General features: G+C 34.9%; 1 long non-coding RNA gene across 1 annotated transcript in view; it reads right to left on the bottom strand.

Annotated features, from left to right (window-relative positions):
- The window catches only part of LOC140677241 (uncharacterized), a 30,390-nt gene extending 21,324 nt beyond the window's left edge, over nt 1–9,066 (bottom strand). The window contains exon 1 of the long non-coding RNA XR_012049044.1: nt 8,820–9,066. This is a non-coding gene — a long non-coding RNA (uncharacterized lncRNA). The remainder of the gene's footprint in view (nt 1–8,819) is intronic.
- Between the last annotated feature and the right edge of the window lie 7,046 nt (nt 9,067–16,112).

Genomic DNA, 16,112 nt, shown 5'->3' with positions numbered 1-16,112 from the left:
TGCTTGTATTATCATTAAACACCTTTAACTTGTTAACAATATTAACTATATGTATTAAACATACTTGTATTATCATTAAACACCTTTAATTTTTTTAACAATATTAGCTATATGTGTTAAACATGCTTGCATTATCATTAAACACCTTTAACTTGTTAACAAAAACATATATTTCATAAATAAGTAAATATAAATGATATATATATGAATGAGGTAGATCCCCACGACTTGATCAATTGAAAAGTAGCTCGCCTGCAGAAAAAGTGTGAGCACCCCTGATCTACGGTCTGTAATATCATCAAAAGGTTCAGAGAATCTGGAGAAATCACTGCACGTAAGCGGCAAGGCTGAAAACCAACATTGAATGGCGTGACATTCGATCACTCAGGCGGTACTGCATCAAAAAGCGACATCGGTGTGTAAAGGATATCACCACATGGGCTCAGGAACACTTCAGAAAACCACTGTCAGTAACTACAAGTTGGTCGCTACATCTGTAAGTGCAAGTTAAAACTCTATGCAACGCGAAAGCCATTTATCAACAACACCCAAAAACACCGGCCGGCTTCGCTGGGCCCGAGCTCATCTAAGATGGACTGATGCAAAGTGGAAAAGTGTTCTGTGGTCTGACGAGTCCACATTTTGGAAACTGTGGACGTCGCGTCCTCCGGAACAAAGAGGAAAAGAACCATCCGGATTGTTCTAGGCGCAAAGTTGAAAAGCCAGCATCTGTGATGGTATGGGGGTGTATTAGTGCCCAAGACATGGGTAACTTACACATCTGTGAAGGCACCATTAATGCTGAAAGGTACATACAGGTTTTGGAGCAACATATGTTGCCATCCAAGCAACGTTATCATGGACGCCCCTGCTTATTTCACCAAGACAATGCCAAGCCACGTGTTACAAAAGCGTGGCTTCATAGTAAAAGAGTGCGGGTGTGGGAATTGTGCAACTTGGAAAAACGTCCCATTCATTTCAGTGGGAACTTCCTGGAAATTTGTGAATTTTGGGAAAAGCGGGAGTTTTTTGGAAAATTATACATTTCTCAACGTGCTATTGCAACGAATTTAGGGATTTCATCATCTACGGTCTGTAATATCATCAAAAGGTTCAGAGAATCTGGAGAAATCACTGCACATAAGCAGCAAGGCTGAAAACCAACATTGAATGGCGTGACATTCGATCACTCAGGCGGTACTGCATCAAAAAGCGACATCAGTGTGTAAACGATATCACCACATGGGTTCAGGAACACTTCAGAAAACCACTGTCAGTAACTACAGTTGGTCGCGACATCTGTAAGTGCAAGTTAAAACTCTATGCAACGCGAAAGCCATTTATCAACAACACCCAAAAACACCGGCCGGCTTCGCTGGGCCCCGAGCTCATCTAAGATGGACTGATACAAAGTGGAAAAGTGTTCTGTGGTCTGACGAGTCCACATTTTGGAAACTGTGGACGTCGCGTCCTCCGGAACAAAGAGGAAAAGAACCATCCGGATTGTTCTAGGCGCAAAGTTGAAAAGCCAGCATCTGTGATGGTATGGTGGTGTATTAGTGCCCAAGACATGGGTAACTTACACATCTGTGAAGGCGCCATTAATGCTGAAAGGTACATACAGGTTTTGGAGCAACGTTATCACGGACGCCCCTGCTTATTTCAGCAAGACAATGCCAAGCCACGTGTTACATCAACGTGGCTTCATAGTAAAAGAGTGCGGGTACTAGACTGGCCTGCCTGTAGTCCAGACCTGTCTCCCATTGAAAATGTGTGGCGCATTATGAAGCCTAAAATAGCACAACGGAGACTGTTGAACAACTTAAGCTGTACATCAAGCAAGAATGGGAAATAATTCCACCTGAAAAGCTTCACAAATGTGTCTCCTCAGTTCCCAAACGTTTACTGAGTGTTGTTAAAAGGAAAGGCCATGTAACACAGTGGTAAAAATGCCCCTGTGACAACTTTTTTACAATGTGTTGCTGCCATTAAATTCTAAGTTAACTATTATTTGCAAAAAAAAAAACAAGTTTCTCAGTTGAAACATTAAATATCTTGTCTTTGCAGTCTATTCAATTGAATATAAGTTGAAAATGATTTGCAAATCATTGTATTCTGTTTTTATTTACCATTTACACCAGGGGTGCTCATTAAGTCGATCGCGATCTACCGGTCGATCTCGGAGGGTGTGTCAGTCGATCACCAGCCAGGCATTAAAAAAATAGTCCTAAAAATGAGCGATCATAAATCTTCACTATGACGTCACTTTCGTCACTTGATTGACATTCACGGCACCCGAGGGTCTTCTGAGATGACGCTGGCTGCTGCCAGCTCATTAAAATTACCGACTGGAAGGCGAGAAACACTTTATTTCAACAGACTCTGGCGCCGTACCTGTCGTCAAAACTCCAAAGACCGACTACACAGTTGCACAGTTGCGCTAACAAAATAAGAGTCTCAGAAAGCTGGCGTGCACAAGCTGGCAAGCTACGGAGTTTGCCGACAATGTATTTCTTGTAAAGTGTATACAAAGGAGTACGGAAGCTGGACAAATAAGATGCCAAAAACCAACCACTTTCATGTGGTTTTGGACAGAAAGGAGGACTTTTTTTCTCCATTCGAAAGTGCGGACGTTACTGTCTGATTCCAATCAATGCAAGTCATCAGAATCAGGTAATACACCAACTTATATTCTTGTCTTCATGAAAGAAAGGAATCTATATGTGTTAAACATGCTTGTATTATCTTTAAACACCTTTAACTTATTAACAATATTAACTATATGTGTTAAACATGCTTGTATTATCTTTAAACACCTTTAACATGTTAACAATATTAACTATATGTGTTAAACATGCTTGTATTATCTTTAAACACCTTTAAGTTGTTAACAATATTAACTATATGTGTTAAACATGCTTGTATTATCTTTAAACACCTTTAACTTGTTAACAATATTAACTATATGTGTTAAACATGCTTGTATTATCTTTAAACACCTTTAAGTTGTTAACAATATTAACTATATGTGTTAAACATGCTTGAATTATCTTTAAACACCTTTAAGTTGTTAACAATATTAACTATATGTGTTAAACATGCTTGTATTATCTTTAAACACCTTTAACTTGTTAACAATATTAACTATATGTGTTAAACATGCTTGTATTATCATTAAACACATTTAATTTATTAACAATATTAACTGTGTTAAACATGCTTGTATTATCATTAAACACCATTAACTTATTAACAATATTAACTATATGTGTTAAACATGCTTGCATTATCATTAAACACCTTTAACTTGTTAACAAAAACATATGTTTCATAAATAAGTAAATATAAACGATATATATGAATGAGGTAGATCCCCACGACTTGATCAATTGAAAAGTAGCTCGCCTGCAGAAAAAGTGTGAGCACCCCTGATCTCCGGTCTGTAATATCATCAAAAGGTTCAGAGAATCTGGAGAAATCACTGCACGTAAGCAGCAAGGCTGAAAACCAACATTGAATGGCGTGACATTCGATCACTCAGGCGGTACTGCATCAAAAAGCGACATCGGTGTGTAAAGGATATCACCACATGGGCTCAGGAACACTTCAGAAAACCACTGCCGGTAACTACAAGTTGGTCGCTACATCTGTAAGTGCAAGTTAAAACTCTATGCAACGCGAAAGCCATTTATCAACAACACCCAAAAACGCCGGCCGGCTTCGCTGGGCCCCGAGCTCATCTAAGATGGACTGATGCAAAGTGGAAATGTTTTCTGTGGTCTGACGAGTCCACATTTTGGAAACTGTGGACGTCGCGTCCTCCGGAACAAAGAGGAAAAGAACCATCCGGACTGTTCTAGGCGCAAAGTTGAAAAGCCAGCATGTGTGATGGTATGGGGGTGTATTAGTGCCCAAGACATGGGTAACTTACACATCTGTGAAGGCGCCATTAATGCTGAAAGGTACATACAGGTTTTGGAGCAACATATGTTGCCATCCAAGCAACGTTATCATGGACGCCCCTGCTTATTTCAGCAAGACAATGCCAAGCCACGTGTTACAAAAGCGTGGCTTCATAGTAAAAGAGTGCGGGTGTGGGAATTGTGCAACTTGGAAAAATGTCCCATTCATTTCAGTGGGAACTTCCTGGAAATTTGTGAATTTTGGGAAAAGCGGGAGTATTTTGGAAAATTATACATTTCTCAACGTGCTATTGCAACGAATTTAGGGATTTCATCATCTACGGTCTGTAATATCATCAAAAGGTTCAGAGAATCTGGAGAAATCACTGCACGTAAGCAGCAAGGCTGAAAACCAACATTGAATGGCGTGACATTCGATCACTCAGGCGGTACTGCATCAAAAAGCGACATCGGTGTGTAAAGGATATCACCACATGGGCTCAGGAACACTTCAGAAAACCACTGTCAGTAACTACAAGTTGATCGCTACATCTGTAAGTGCAAGTTAAAACTCTATGCAACGCGAAAGCCATTTATCAACAACACCCAAAAACGCCGGCCGGCTTCGCTGGGCCCCGAGCTCATCTAAGATGGACTGATGCAAAGTAGAAAAGTGTTCTGTGGTCTGACGAATCCACATTTTGGAAACTGTGGACGTCGCGTCCTCCGGAACAAAGAGGAAAAGAACCATCCGGATTGTTCTAGGCGCAAAGTTGAAAAGCCAGCATGTGTGATGGTATGGGGGTGTATTAGTGCCCAAGACATGGGTAACTTACACATCTGTGAAGGCACCATTAATGCTGAAAGGTACATACAGGTTTTGGAGCAACGTTATCATGGACGCCCCTGCTTATTTCAGCAAGACAATGCCAAGCCACGTGTTACATCAACGTGGCTTCATAGTAAAAGAGTGCGGGTACTAGACTGGCCTGCCTGTAGTCCAGACCTGTCTCCCATTGAAAATGTGTGGCGCATTATGAAGCCTAAAATACCACAACGGAGACTGTTGAACAACTTAAGCTGTACATCAAGCAAGAATGGGAAATAATTCCACCTGAAAAGCTTCACAAATGTGTCTCCTCAGTTCCCAAACCTTTACTGAGTGTTGTTAAAAGGAAAGGCCATGTAACACAGTGGTAAAAATGCCCCTGTGACAACTTTTTTACAATGTGTTGCTGCCATTAAATTCTAAGTTAACTATTATTTGCAAAAAAAAAAACAAGTTTCTCAGTTGGAACATTAAATATCTTGTCTTTGCAGTCTATTCAATTGAATATAAGTTGAAAATGATTTGCAAATCATTGTATTCTCTTTTTATTTACCATTTACACCAGGGGTGCTCATTAAGTCGATCGCGATCTACCGGTCGATCTCGGAGGGTGTGTCAATCGATCACCAGCCAGGCATTAAAAAAATGGTCCTAAAAATGAGCGATCATAAATCTTCACTATGACGTCACTTTCGTCACTTGATTGACATTCACGGCACCCGAGGGTCTTCTGAGATGACGCTGGCTGCTGCCAGCTCATTCAAATTACCGACAGGAAGGCGAGAAACACTTTATTTCAACAGACTCTGGCGCCGTACCTGTCGTCAAAACTCCAAAGACCGACTGCACAGTTGCACAATAAAAGCTCTGCTTCATCCTGCCTGCGCTAACAAAATAAGAGTCTCAGAAAGCTGGCGTGCACAAGCTAGCGAGCTACGGAGTTTGCCGACAATGTATTTCTTGTAAAGTGTATACAAAGGAGTACGGAAGCTGGACAAATAAGATGCCAAAAACCAACCACTTTCATGTGGTTTTGGACAGAAAGGAGGACTTTTTTTCTCCTCCATTCGAAAGTGCGGACGTTACTGTCTGATTCCAATCAATGCAAGTAATCAGAATCAGGTAATACACCAACTTATATTCTTGTCTTCATGAAAGAAAGGAATCTATATGTGTTAAACATGCTTGTATTATCTTTAAACACCTTTAACTTGTTAACAATATTAACTATATGTGTTAAACATGCTTGTATTATCATTAAACACCTTTAATTTATTAACAATATTAACTGTGTTAAACATGCTTGTATTATCATTAAACACCTTTACCTTGTTAACAATATTAACTATATGTGTTAAACATGCTTGTATTATCATTAAACACCTTTAACTTGTTAACAATATTAACTATATGTATTAAACATACTTGTATTATCATTAAACACCTTTAATTTTTTAACAATATTAGCTATATGTGTTAAACATGCTTGCATTATCATTAAACACCTTTAACTTATTAACAATATTAACTATATGTGTTAAACATGCTTGCATTATCATTAAACACCTTTAACTTGTTAACAAAAACATATATTTCATAAATAAGTAAATATAAACGATATATATGAATGAGGTAGATCCCCACGACTTGATCAATTGAAAAGTAGCTCGCCTGCAGAAAAAGTGTGAGCACCCCTGATCTACGGTCTGTAATATCATCAAAAGGTTCAGAGAATCTGGAGAAATCACTGCACGTAAGCGGCAAGGCTGAAAACCAACATTGAATGGCGTGACATTCGATCACTCAGGCGGTACTGCATCAAAAAGCGACATCGGTGTGTAAAGGATATCACCACATGGGCTCAGGAACACTTCAGAAAACCAGTGTCGGTAACTACAAGTTGATCGCTACATCTGTAAGTGCAAGTTAAAACTCTATGCAACGCGAAAGCCATTTATCAACAACACCCAAAAACGCCGGCCGGCTTCGCTGGGCCCGAGCTCAACTATGATGGACTGATGCAAAGTGGAAAAGTGTTCTGTGGTCTGACGAGTCCACATTTCAAATTGTTTTTGGAAACTGTGGACGTAGCGTCAAAGAGGAAAAGAACCATCCGGATTATTATAAGCGCAAAGTGTAAAAGCCAGCATGTGTGATGGTATGGGGGTGTATTAGTGCCCAAGACATGGGTAACTTACACATATGTGAAGGCACCATTGATGCTGAAAGGTACATACAGGTTTTGGAGCAACATATGTTGCCATCCAAGCAACGTTATCATGGACGCCCCTGCTTATTTCAGCAAGACAATGCCAAGCCACGTGTTACAAAAGCGTGGCTTCATAGTAAAAGAGTGCGGGTGTGGGAATTGTGCAACTTGGAAAAATGTCCCATTCATTTCAGTGGGAACTTCCTGGAAATTTGTGAATTTTGGGAAAAGCGGGAGTATTTTGGAAAATTATACATTTCTCAACGTGCTATTGCAACGAATTTAGGGATTTCATCATCTACGGTCTGTAATATCATCAAAAGGTTCAGAGAATCTGGAGAAATCACTGCACGTAAGCAGCAAGGCTGAAAACCAACATTGAATGGCGTGACATTCGATCACTCAGGCGGTACTGCATCAAAAAGCGACATCAGTGTGTAAAGGATATCACCACATGGGCTCAGGAACACTTCAGAAAACCACTGTCAGTAACTACAAGTTGGTCGCTACATCTGTAAGTGCAAGTTAAAACTCTATGCAACGCGAAAGCCATTTATCAACAACACCCAAAAACGCCGGCCGGCTTCGCTGGGCCCGAGCTCATCTAAGATGGACTGATACAAAGTGGAAAAGTGTTCTGTGGTCTGACGAGTCCACATTTTGGAAACTGTGGACGTCGCGTCCTCCGGAACAAAGAGGAAAAGAACCATCCGGATTGTTCTAGGCGCAAAGTTGAAAAGCCAGCATCTGTGATGGTATGGGGGTGTATTAGTGCCCAAGACATGGGTAACTTACACATCTGTGAAGGCACCATTAATGCTGAAAGGTACATACAGGTTTTGGAGCAAACGTTATCACGGACGCCCCTGCTTATTTCAGCAAGACAATGCCAAGCCACGTGTTACATCAACGTGGCTTCATAGTAAAAGAGTGCGGGTACTAGACTGGCCTGCCTGTAGTCCAGACCTGTCTCCCATTGAAAATGTGTGGCGCATTATGAAGCCTAAAATAGCACAACGGAGACTGTTGAACAACTTAAGCTGTACATCAAGCAAGAATGGGAAAGAATTCCACCTGAAAAGCTTCAAAAATGTGTCTCCTCAGTTCCCAAACGTTTACTGAGTGTTGTTAAAAGGAAAGGCCATGTAACACAGTGTGTTGCTGCCATTAAATTCTAAGTTAACTATTATTTGCAACAACAAAAAAATAAGTTTCTCAGTTGGAACATTAAATATCTTGTCTTTGCGGTCTATTCAATTGAATATAAGTTGAAAATGATTAGCAAATCATTGTATTCTGTTTTTATTCACCATTTACACCATATGACAACTTCACTGGTTTTGGGTTTTGTACGTTTATGAGCTGGGGTATGTTTAGAATTTATATAGAGACGTTTTATTTTGTTTTATTTCACCAGAAAAACCAACGACAGCAATCGCACGCATTTGTTCTTGGTAGCAGTCGTGGCGCCTGTTGTTTAGTTGCTCTCTTTATACGCCACGTAAAGTCAAGGACAAGTTTCTTAAGCGCAAAAATGACGACTAAAGTGGTAAACCTGTATTGTATTTGCACTTTAATTTGAGTGACAATTTAGTTAATAATTTGGCGTATTTTTTGTGCTTATTTTTCTAACCAGTATGATGTATAATATTCTTTGTGATGGTTTCATATCATTTGACAAGGTTAGATATAATTCTTTAATATGATTAAAATCATTACTAATTCGGTTTGGACGGGCCCTGGGCTCGTAAACCCAGGTTTACGTGACTACGTGCCAAAAGCCGCATGAGGACAGGGTATAATGCTCGAAACAATTTGGAAAGCATCAATTTAAAGGTTGCAAAAAGTAGAAAAAATAAAGAGATACAAACATACTTACTGCTACTGTGACATACAAAATGTAACTGTAATGTCCCAAAATGTCCAGCAGAGGGAGACCGCCGTCCGCCTGAATGACTTGAACACGTTGTATCTAATTCGACAACTCTATTCAACATATCGGCACTATTACAATGTCTGACATGTTCTTAACTTGTTAAAGACAACTTACGCCATTGCTTCTACGCCGCTTTGTGTAGGATGGCAACAGATATTATTACAGAAGACAGCAACATGTACATGTCGCTTTTAGACGAATACCGGAAGTCAACCAACAGGAAGTAATTTAGCGGAAGTGACATCATCGAACTGCTGTTTACCGTAATAATATAACCTTCACTGTGGCCACTTGATTAGGTACAAGGTGACCCTCATGATGATACCATCTTTTTATGGTATCATCATGTTATCATTGATCATGTTATCATTGGATCATCTTTATGGTGTCATGTTATCATGAATCATGTTGTCATTAGATCATCTTTTTATGGTATCATGTTATCATTGATCATGTTGTCATTGGATCTTTATGGTATCAAGCTATCATGAATCATGTTATTATTAGATCATATTTTTATGGTATCATGTTATCATTGGATCATGTTATCGTTGGATCATCTTTATGGTGTCATGTTATCATGAATCATGTTATTATTGAATCATCTGTTTATGGTATCATTTTACCATAAATCATGTTGTCATGGATCATCTTTTATGGTATCATGTTATCATTGGATCATGTTATCATTGGATCATCTTTTTATGGCATCATGTTATCATGGATCATGTTATCATTGGATCATCTTTTTATGGTATCATTTTACCATAAATTGTGTTATCATTGGATCATCTTTTTATGGTATCATGTTATCCTTGGATAATTTTTTTTTATGGTATCATGTTTGGATCATGTTATCATTGGATCCTCTTTTTTATGGTATAATCTTATCATTGGAACATGTTATCATTGGATCACCTTTTTATGGTATCATGTTATGATGTTATCATTGGATCATCTTTTTATGGTATCATGTTATCATTGGATCATCTTTTTATGGGATCATGTTATCATTGGATCATCTTTTTATGGTATCATGTTATCATTGGATCATCTTTTTATGGTATCATGTTATCATTGGATCATCTTTTCATGGTATCATGTTATCATGGATCGTGTTATCATTGGATCATCTTTTTATGGCACGTCATCATTTATCATGTTATCATGGATCATCTTAATCATGTCATCATTGATCGTCTTTTTATGGTATCATTGGATCATGTTATAATTGGATCATCGTTTTATGGTATCATTTTATCATTGATCATATTATCATTGGATCATCTTTTTATGGTATCATGTTATCATTGATCATGTTGTCATTGGATCATCTTTATGGTATCATGTTATCATGAATCATGTCATTATTAGATAAAAATTTTATGGTATCATGTTATCATTGGATCATGTTATCGTTGGATCATCTTTATGGTGTCATGTAATCATGAATCATGTTATCATTGGATCATCTTCTAATCTATGGCATCATGTTGTCATTGGATCATCTTCTAATCTATGGTATCATGTTATCATGGATCATGTTATCATTGAATCATCTGTTTATGGTATCATTTTACCATAAATCATGTTATCATGGATCATATTATATGGTATCATGTTATCATTGGATCATGTTATCATTGGATCATCTTTTTATGGTATCATTTTACCATAAATTGTGTTATCATTGGATCATCTTTTTATGGTATCATGTTATCCTTGGATCATTTTTTTTTATGGTATCATGTTTGGATCATGTTATCATTGGATCCTCTTTTTTATGGTATAATCTTATCATTGGAACATGTTATCATTGGATCACCTTTTTATGGTATCATTTTATCATTGATCATGTTATCATTGGATCATCTTTTTATGGTATCATGTTATCATTGGATCATCTTTTTATGGGATCATGTTATCATGGATCGTGTTATCATTGGATCATCTTTTTATGGCATGTCATCATTTATCATGTTATCATGGATCATCTTAATCATGTCTTTTTATGCTATCATTGGATTATGTTATAATTGGATCATCGTTTTATGGTATCATTTTATCATTGATCATATTATCATTGGATCATCTTTTTATGGTATCATGTTATCATTGATCATGTTGTCATTGGATCATCTTTATGGTATCATGTTATCATGAATCATGTTATTATTAGATCATCTTTTTATGGTATGTTATCATTGGATCATCTTTATGGTGTCATGTTATCATGAATTATGTTATCACTGGATCATCTTCTAATCTATGGTATCATGTTATCATGGATCATGTTATCATTGGATCATCTGTTTATGGTATCATTTTACCATAAATCATGTTATCATGGATCATCTTTTTATGGCATCATGTTATCATGGATCATGTTATCATTGGATCATCTTTTTATGGTATCATTTTACCATAAATTATGTTATCATTGGATCATCTTTTTATGGTATTATGTTATCCTTGGATCATTTTTTTTATGGTATCATGTTTGGATCATGTTATCATTGGATCCTCTTTTATGGTATAATCTTATCATTGGAACATGTTATCATTGGATCACCTTTTTATGGTATCATGTTATGATGTTATCATTGGATCATCTTTTTATGGTATCATGTTATCATTGGATCATCTTTTTATGGGATCATGTTATCATTGGATCATCTTTTTATGGTATCATGTTATCATTGGATCATCTTTTTATGGTATCATGTTATCATTGGATCATCTTTTTATGGTATCATGTTATCATTGGATCATCTTTTTATGGGATCATGTTATCATTGGATCATCTTTTTATGGTATCATGTTATCATTGGATCATCTTTTTATGGTATCATGTTATCATTGGATCATCTTTTTATGGTATCATGTTATCATGGATCGTGTTATCATTGGATCATCTTTTTATGGCATGTCATCATTTATCATGTTATCATGGATCATCTTAATCATGTCATCATTGATCGTCTTTTTATGCTATCCTTGGATCATTTTTTTTATGGTATCATGTTTGGATCATGTTATCATTGGATCCTCTTTTATGGTATAATCTTATCATTGGAACATGTTATCGTTGATCACCTTTTTATGGTATCATGTTATGATGTTATCATTGGATCATCTTTTTATGGTATCATGTTATAATTGGATCATCGTTTTATGGTATCATTTTATCATTGATCATATTATCATTGGATCATCTTTTTATGGTATCATGTTATCATTGATCATGTTGTCATTGGATCATCTTTATGGTATCATGTTATCATGAATCATGTTATTATTAGATCATAATTTTATGGTATCATGTTATCATTGGATCATGTTATCGTTGGATCATCTTTATGGTGTCATGTTATTATGAATCATGTTATCATTGGATCATCTTCTAATCTATGGCATCATGTTATCATTGGATCATCTTCTAATCTATGGCATCATGTTATCATTGGATCATCTTCTAATCTATGGTATCATGTAATCATGGATCATGTTATCATTGAATCATCTGTTTATGGTATTGTTTTACCATAAATCATGTTATCATGGATCTTCTTTTATGGTATCATGTTATCATTGAATCATCTTTTTATGGCATCATGTTATCATGGATCATGTTATCGTTGGATCATCTTTATGGTGTCATGTTATTATGAATCATGTTATCATTGGATCATCTTCTAATCTATGGCATCATGTTATCATTGGATCATCTTCTAATCTATGGTATCATATTATCATGGATCATGTTATCATTGAATCATCTGTTTATGGTATCGTTTTACCATAAATCATGTTATCATGGATCATCTTCTATGGTATCATGTTATCATTGGATCATGTTATCATTGGATCATCTTTTTATGGTATCATGTTATCCTTGGATCATTTTTTTTATGGTATCATGTTTGGATCATGTTATCATTGGATCCTCTTTTTTATGGTATAATCTTATCATTGGAACATGTTATCATTGGATCACCTTTTTATGGTATCATGTTATAATGTTATCATTGGATCATCTTTTTATGGTATCATGTTATCATTGGATCATCTTTTTATGGTATCATGTTATCATTGGATCATCTTTTTATGGTATCATGTTATCATTGGATCATCTTTTTATGGTATCATGTTATCATGGATCGTGTTATCATTGGATCATCTTTTTATGGCATGTCATCATTTATCATGTTATCATGGATCATCTTAATCATGTCATCATTGATCGTCTTTTTATGCTATCATTGGATCATGTTATAATTGGATCATCGTTTTATGGTATCATTTTATCATATTATCATTGGATCATCTTTTTATGGTATACTTTTATCATTGATCATTTTATCATTGGATCATCTTTTTATGATATCATTTTATCATTGATCATTTTATCATTGGATCATCTTTTTATGGTATCATTTTATCATTGATCATGTTTTTATGGCATCATTTTATCATGAATCATGTTATCATTAGATCATCTTTTTATGGTATCATTTTATCATTGATCATGTTATCATTCGATCATCTTTTTATGGTATAATCTTATCATTGGAACATGTTATCATTGGGCCATGTTTTTATGGTATCCTGTTATGATGTTATCATTGGATCATGTTTTTATGGTATCATATTATAATTGGATCATCTTTTTATGGTATCATTTTAACATGGATCATGTTACCATTGGATCATCTTTTTATGGCATGTCATTATTTATCATGTTATCATGGATCATCTTAATCATGTTATCATTGATCATCTTTTTATGCTATCATTGGATCATGTTTTAATTGGATCATCGTTTTATGGTATCATTTTATCATTGATCATATTATCATTGGATCATCTTTTTATGGTATACTTTTATCATTGATCATTTTATCATTGGATCGTCTTTTTATGGTATCATTTTATCATTGATCATGTTATTATTGGATCATCTTTTTATGGTATCATTTTATCATTGATCATGTTATCATTGGATCATCTTTTTATGGTATCATTTTACCATAAATCATGTTATCATTGGATCATCTTTTTACGGTATCATGTTATCATGGATCATATTATCATTGGATCATTTTTTTATGGTATCATGTTTGGATCATGTTATCATTGGATCCTCTTGTTTATGGTATAATCTTATCATTAGAACATGTTATCATTAGATCATCTTTTTATGGTATCATTTTATCATTGATCATGTTATCATTTGATCATCTTTTTATGGTATCATTTTATCATTGATCATGTTATCTTTGGATCATCTTTTTATGGTATCATTTTACCATACATCATGTTATCATTGGATCATCTTTTTATAGTATCACGTTATCATGGATCATGTTATCATTGGATCATTTTTTTATGTTATCATGTTTGGATCATGTTATCATTGGATCCTCTTGTTTATGGTATAATCTTATCATTAGAACATGTTATCATTAGATCATCTTTTTATGGTATCATTTTATCATTGATCATGTTATCATTTGATCATCTTTTTATGGTATCATGTTATCATTGATCATGTTATCTTTGGATCATCTTTTTATGGTATAATTTTACCATAAATCATGTTATCATTGGATCATCTTTTTATGGTATCATGTTTGGATCATGTAATCATTGGATCCTCTTGTTTATGGTATAATCTTATCATTGGAACATGTTATCATTGGATCATCTTTTTATGGTATCATTTTATCATTGATCATGTTACCATTGGATCATCTTTTTATGGTATCATTTTATCATTTATCATGTTATCATTGGATCATCTTTTATGGTATAATTTTATCATTGATAATGTTATCATTGGATCATCTTTTTACGGTATCATGTTATCATGGATCTTGTTATCATTGGATCATTTTTTTATGGTATCATGTTTGGATCATGTTATCATTGGATCCTCTTGTTTATGGTATAATCTTATCATTAGAACATGTTATCATTAGATCATCTTTTTATGGTATCATTTTATCATTGATCATGTTATCATTAGATCATCTTTTTATGGTATCATTTTATCATTGATCATGTTATCATTGGATCATCTTTTTATGGTATCATTTTATCATTGATCATGTTATCATTGGATCATCTTTTTATGGTATCATTTTATCATTGATCATGTTATCATTTGATCATCTTTTTATGGTATCAATTTATCATTGATCATGTTATCATTGGATCATCGTTTTATGGTATAATTTGACCATAAGTCATGTTATCATTGGATCATCTTTTTATGGTATCATGTTATCATGGATCATGTTATCATTGGATCATCTTTTTATGGTATGATTTTACCATGAATCATGTTATCATTGGATCATCTTTTTACGGTATCATGTTATCATGGATCATGTTATCATTAGATAATTTTTTTATGGTATCATGTTTGGATCATGTTATCATTGGATCCTCTTGTTTATGGTATAATCTTATCATTGGAACATGTTATCATTGGATCATCTTTTTATGGTATCATTTTATCAATGATCATGTTATCATTGGATCATCTTTTATGGTATCATTTTATCATTGATCATGTTATCATTGGATCATCTTTTTATGGTATGATTTTACCATGAATCATGTTATCATTGGATCATCTTTTTATGGTATCACGTTATCATGGATCATGTTATCATTGGATCATTTTTTTAATGGTATCATGTTTGGACCATGTTATCATTGGATCCTCTTGTTTATGGTATAATCTTATCATTAGAACATGTTATAATTGGATCATCTTTTTATGGTATCATTTTATCATTGATCATGTTATCATTTGATCATCTTTTTATGGTATCATTTTATCATTGATCATGTTATCTTTGGATCATCTTTTTATGGTATAATTTTACCATAAATCATGTTATCATTGGATCATCTTTTTATGGTATCATGTTTGGATCATGTTATCATTGGATCCTCTTGTTTATGGTATAATGTTATCATTGGAACACGTTATCATTGTATCATCTTTTTATGGTATCATTTTATCATTGATCATGTTATCATTGGATCATCTTTTATGGTATCATTTTATCATTGATCATGTTATCATTGGATCATCTTTTTATGGTATTATGTTATCATGGATCATGTTATCTTTGGATCATCTTTTTATGGTATAATTTGACCATAAATCATGTTATCATTGGATCATTTTTTTATGGTATCATGTTTGGATCATGTTATCAT

Source organism: Nerophis lumbriciformis, linkage group LG02 (assembly GCF_033978685.3).
Source record: "Nerophis lumbriciformis linkage group LG02, RoL_Nlum_v2.1, whole genome shotgun sequence".
NCBI lineage: Eukaryota > Metazoa > Chordata > Actinopteri > Syngnathiformes > Syngnathidae > Nerophis > Nerophis lumbriciformis.
The sequence above is the reverse complement of the archived record's forward strand: the minus strand, read 5'-3'. Positions and strand labels throughout refer to the sequence as shown.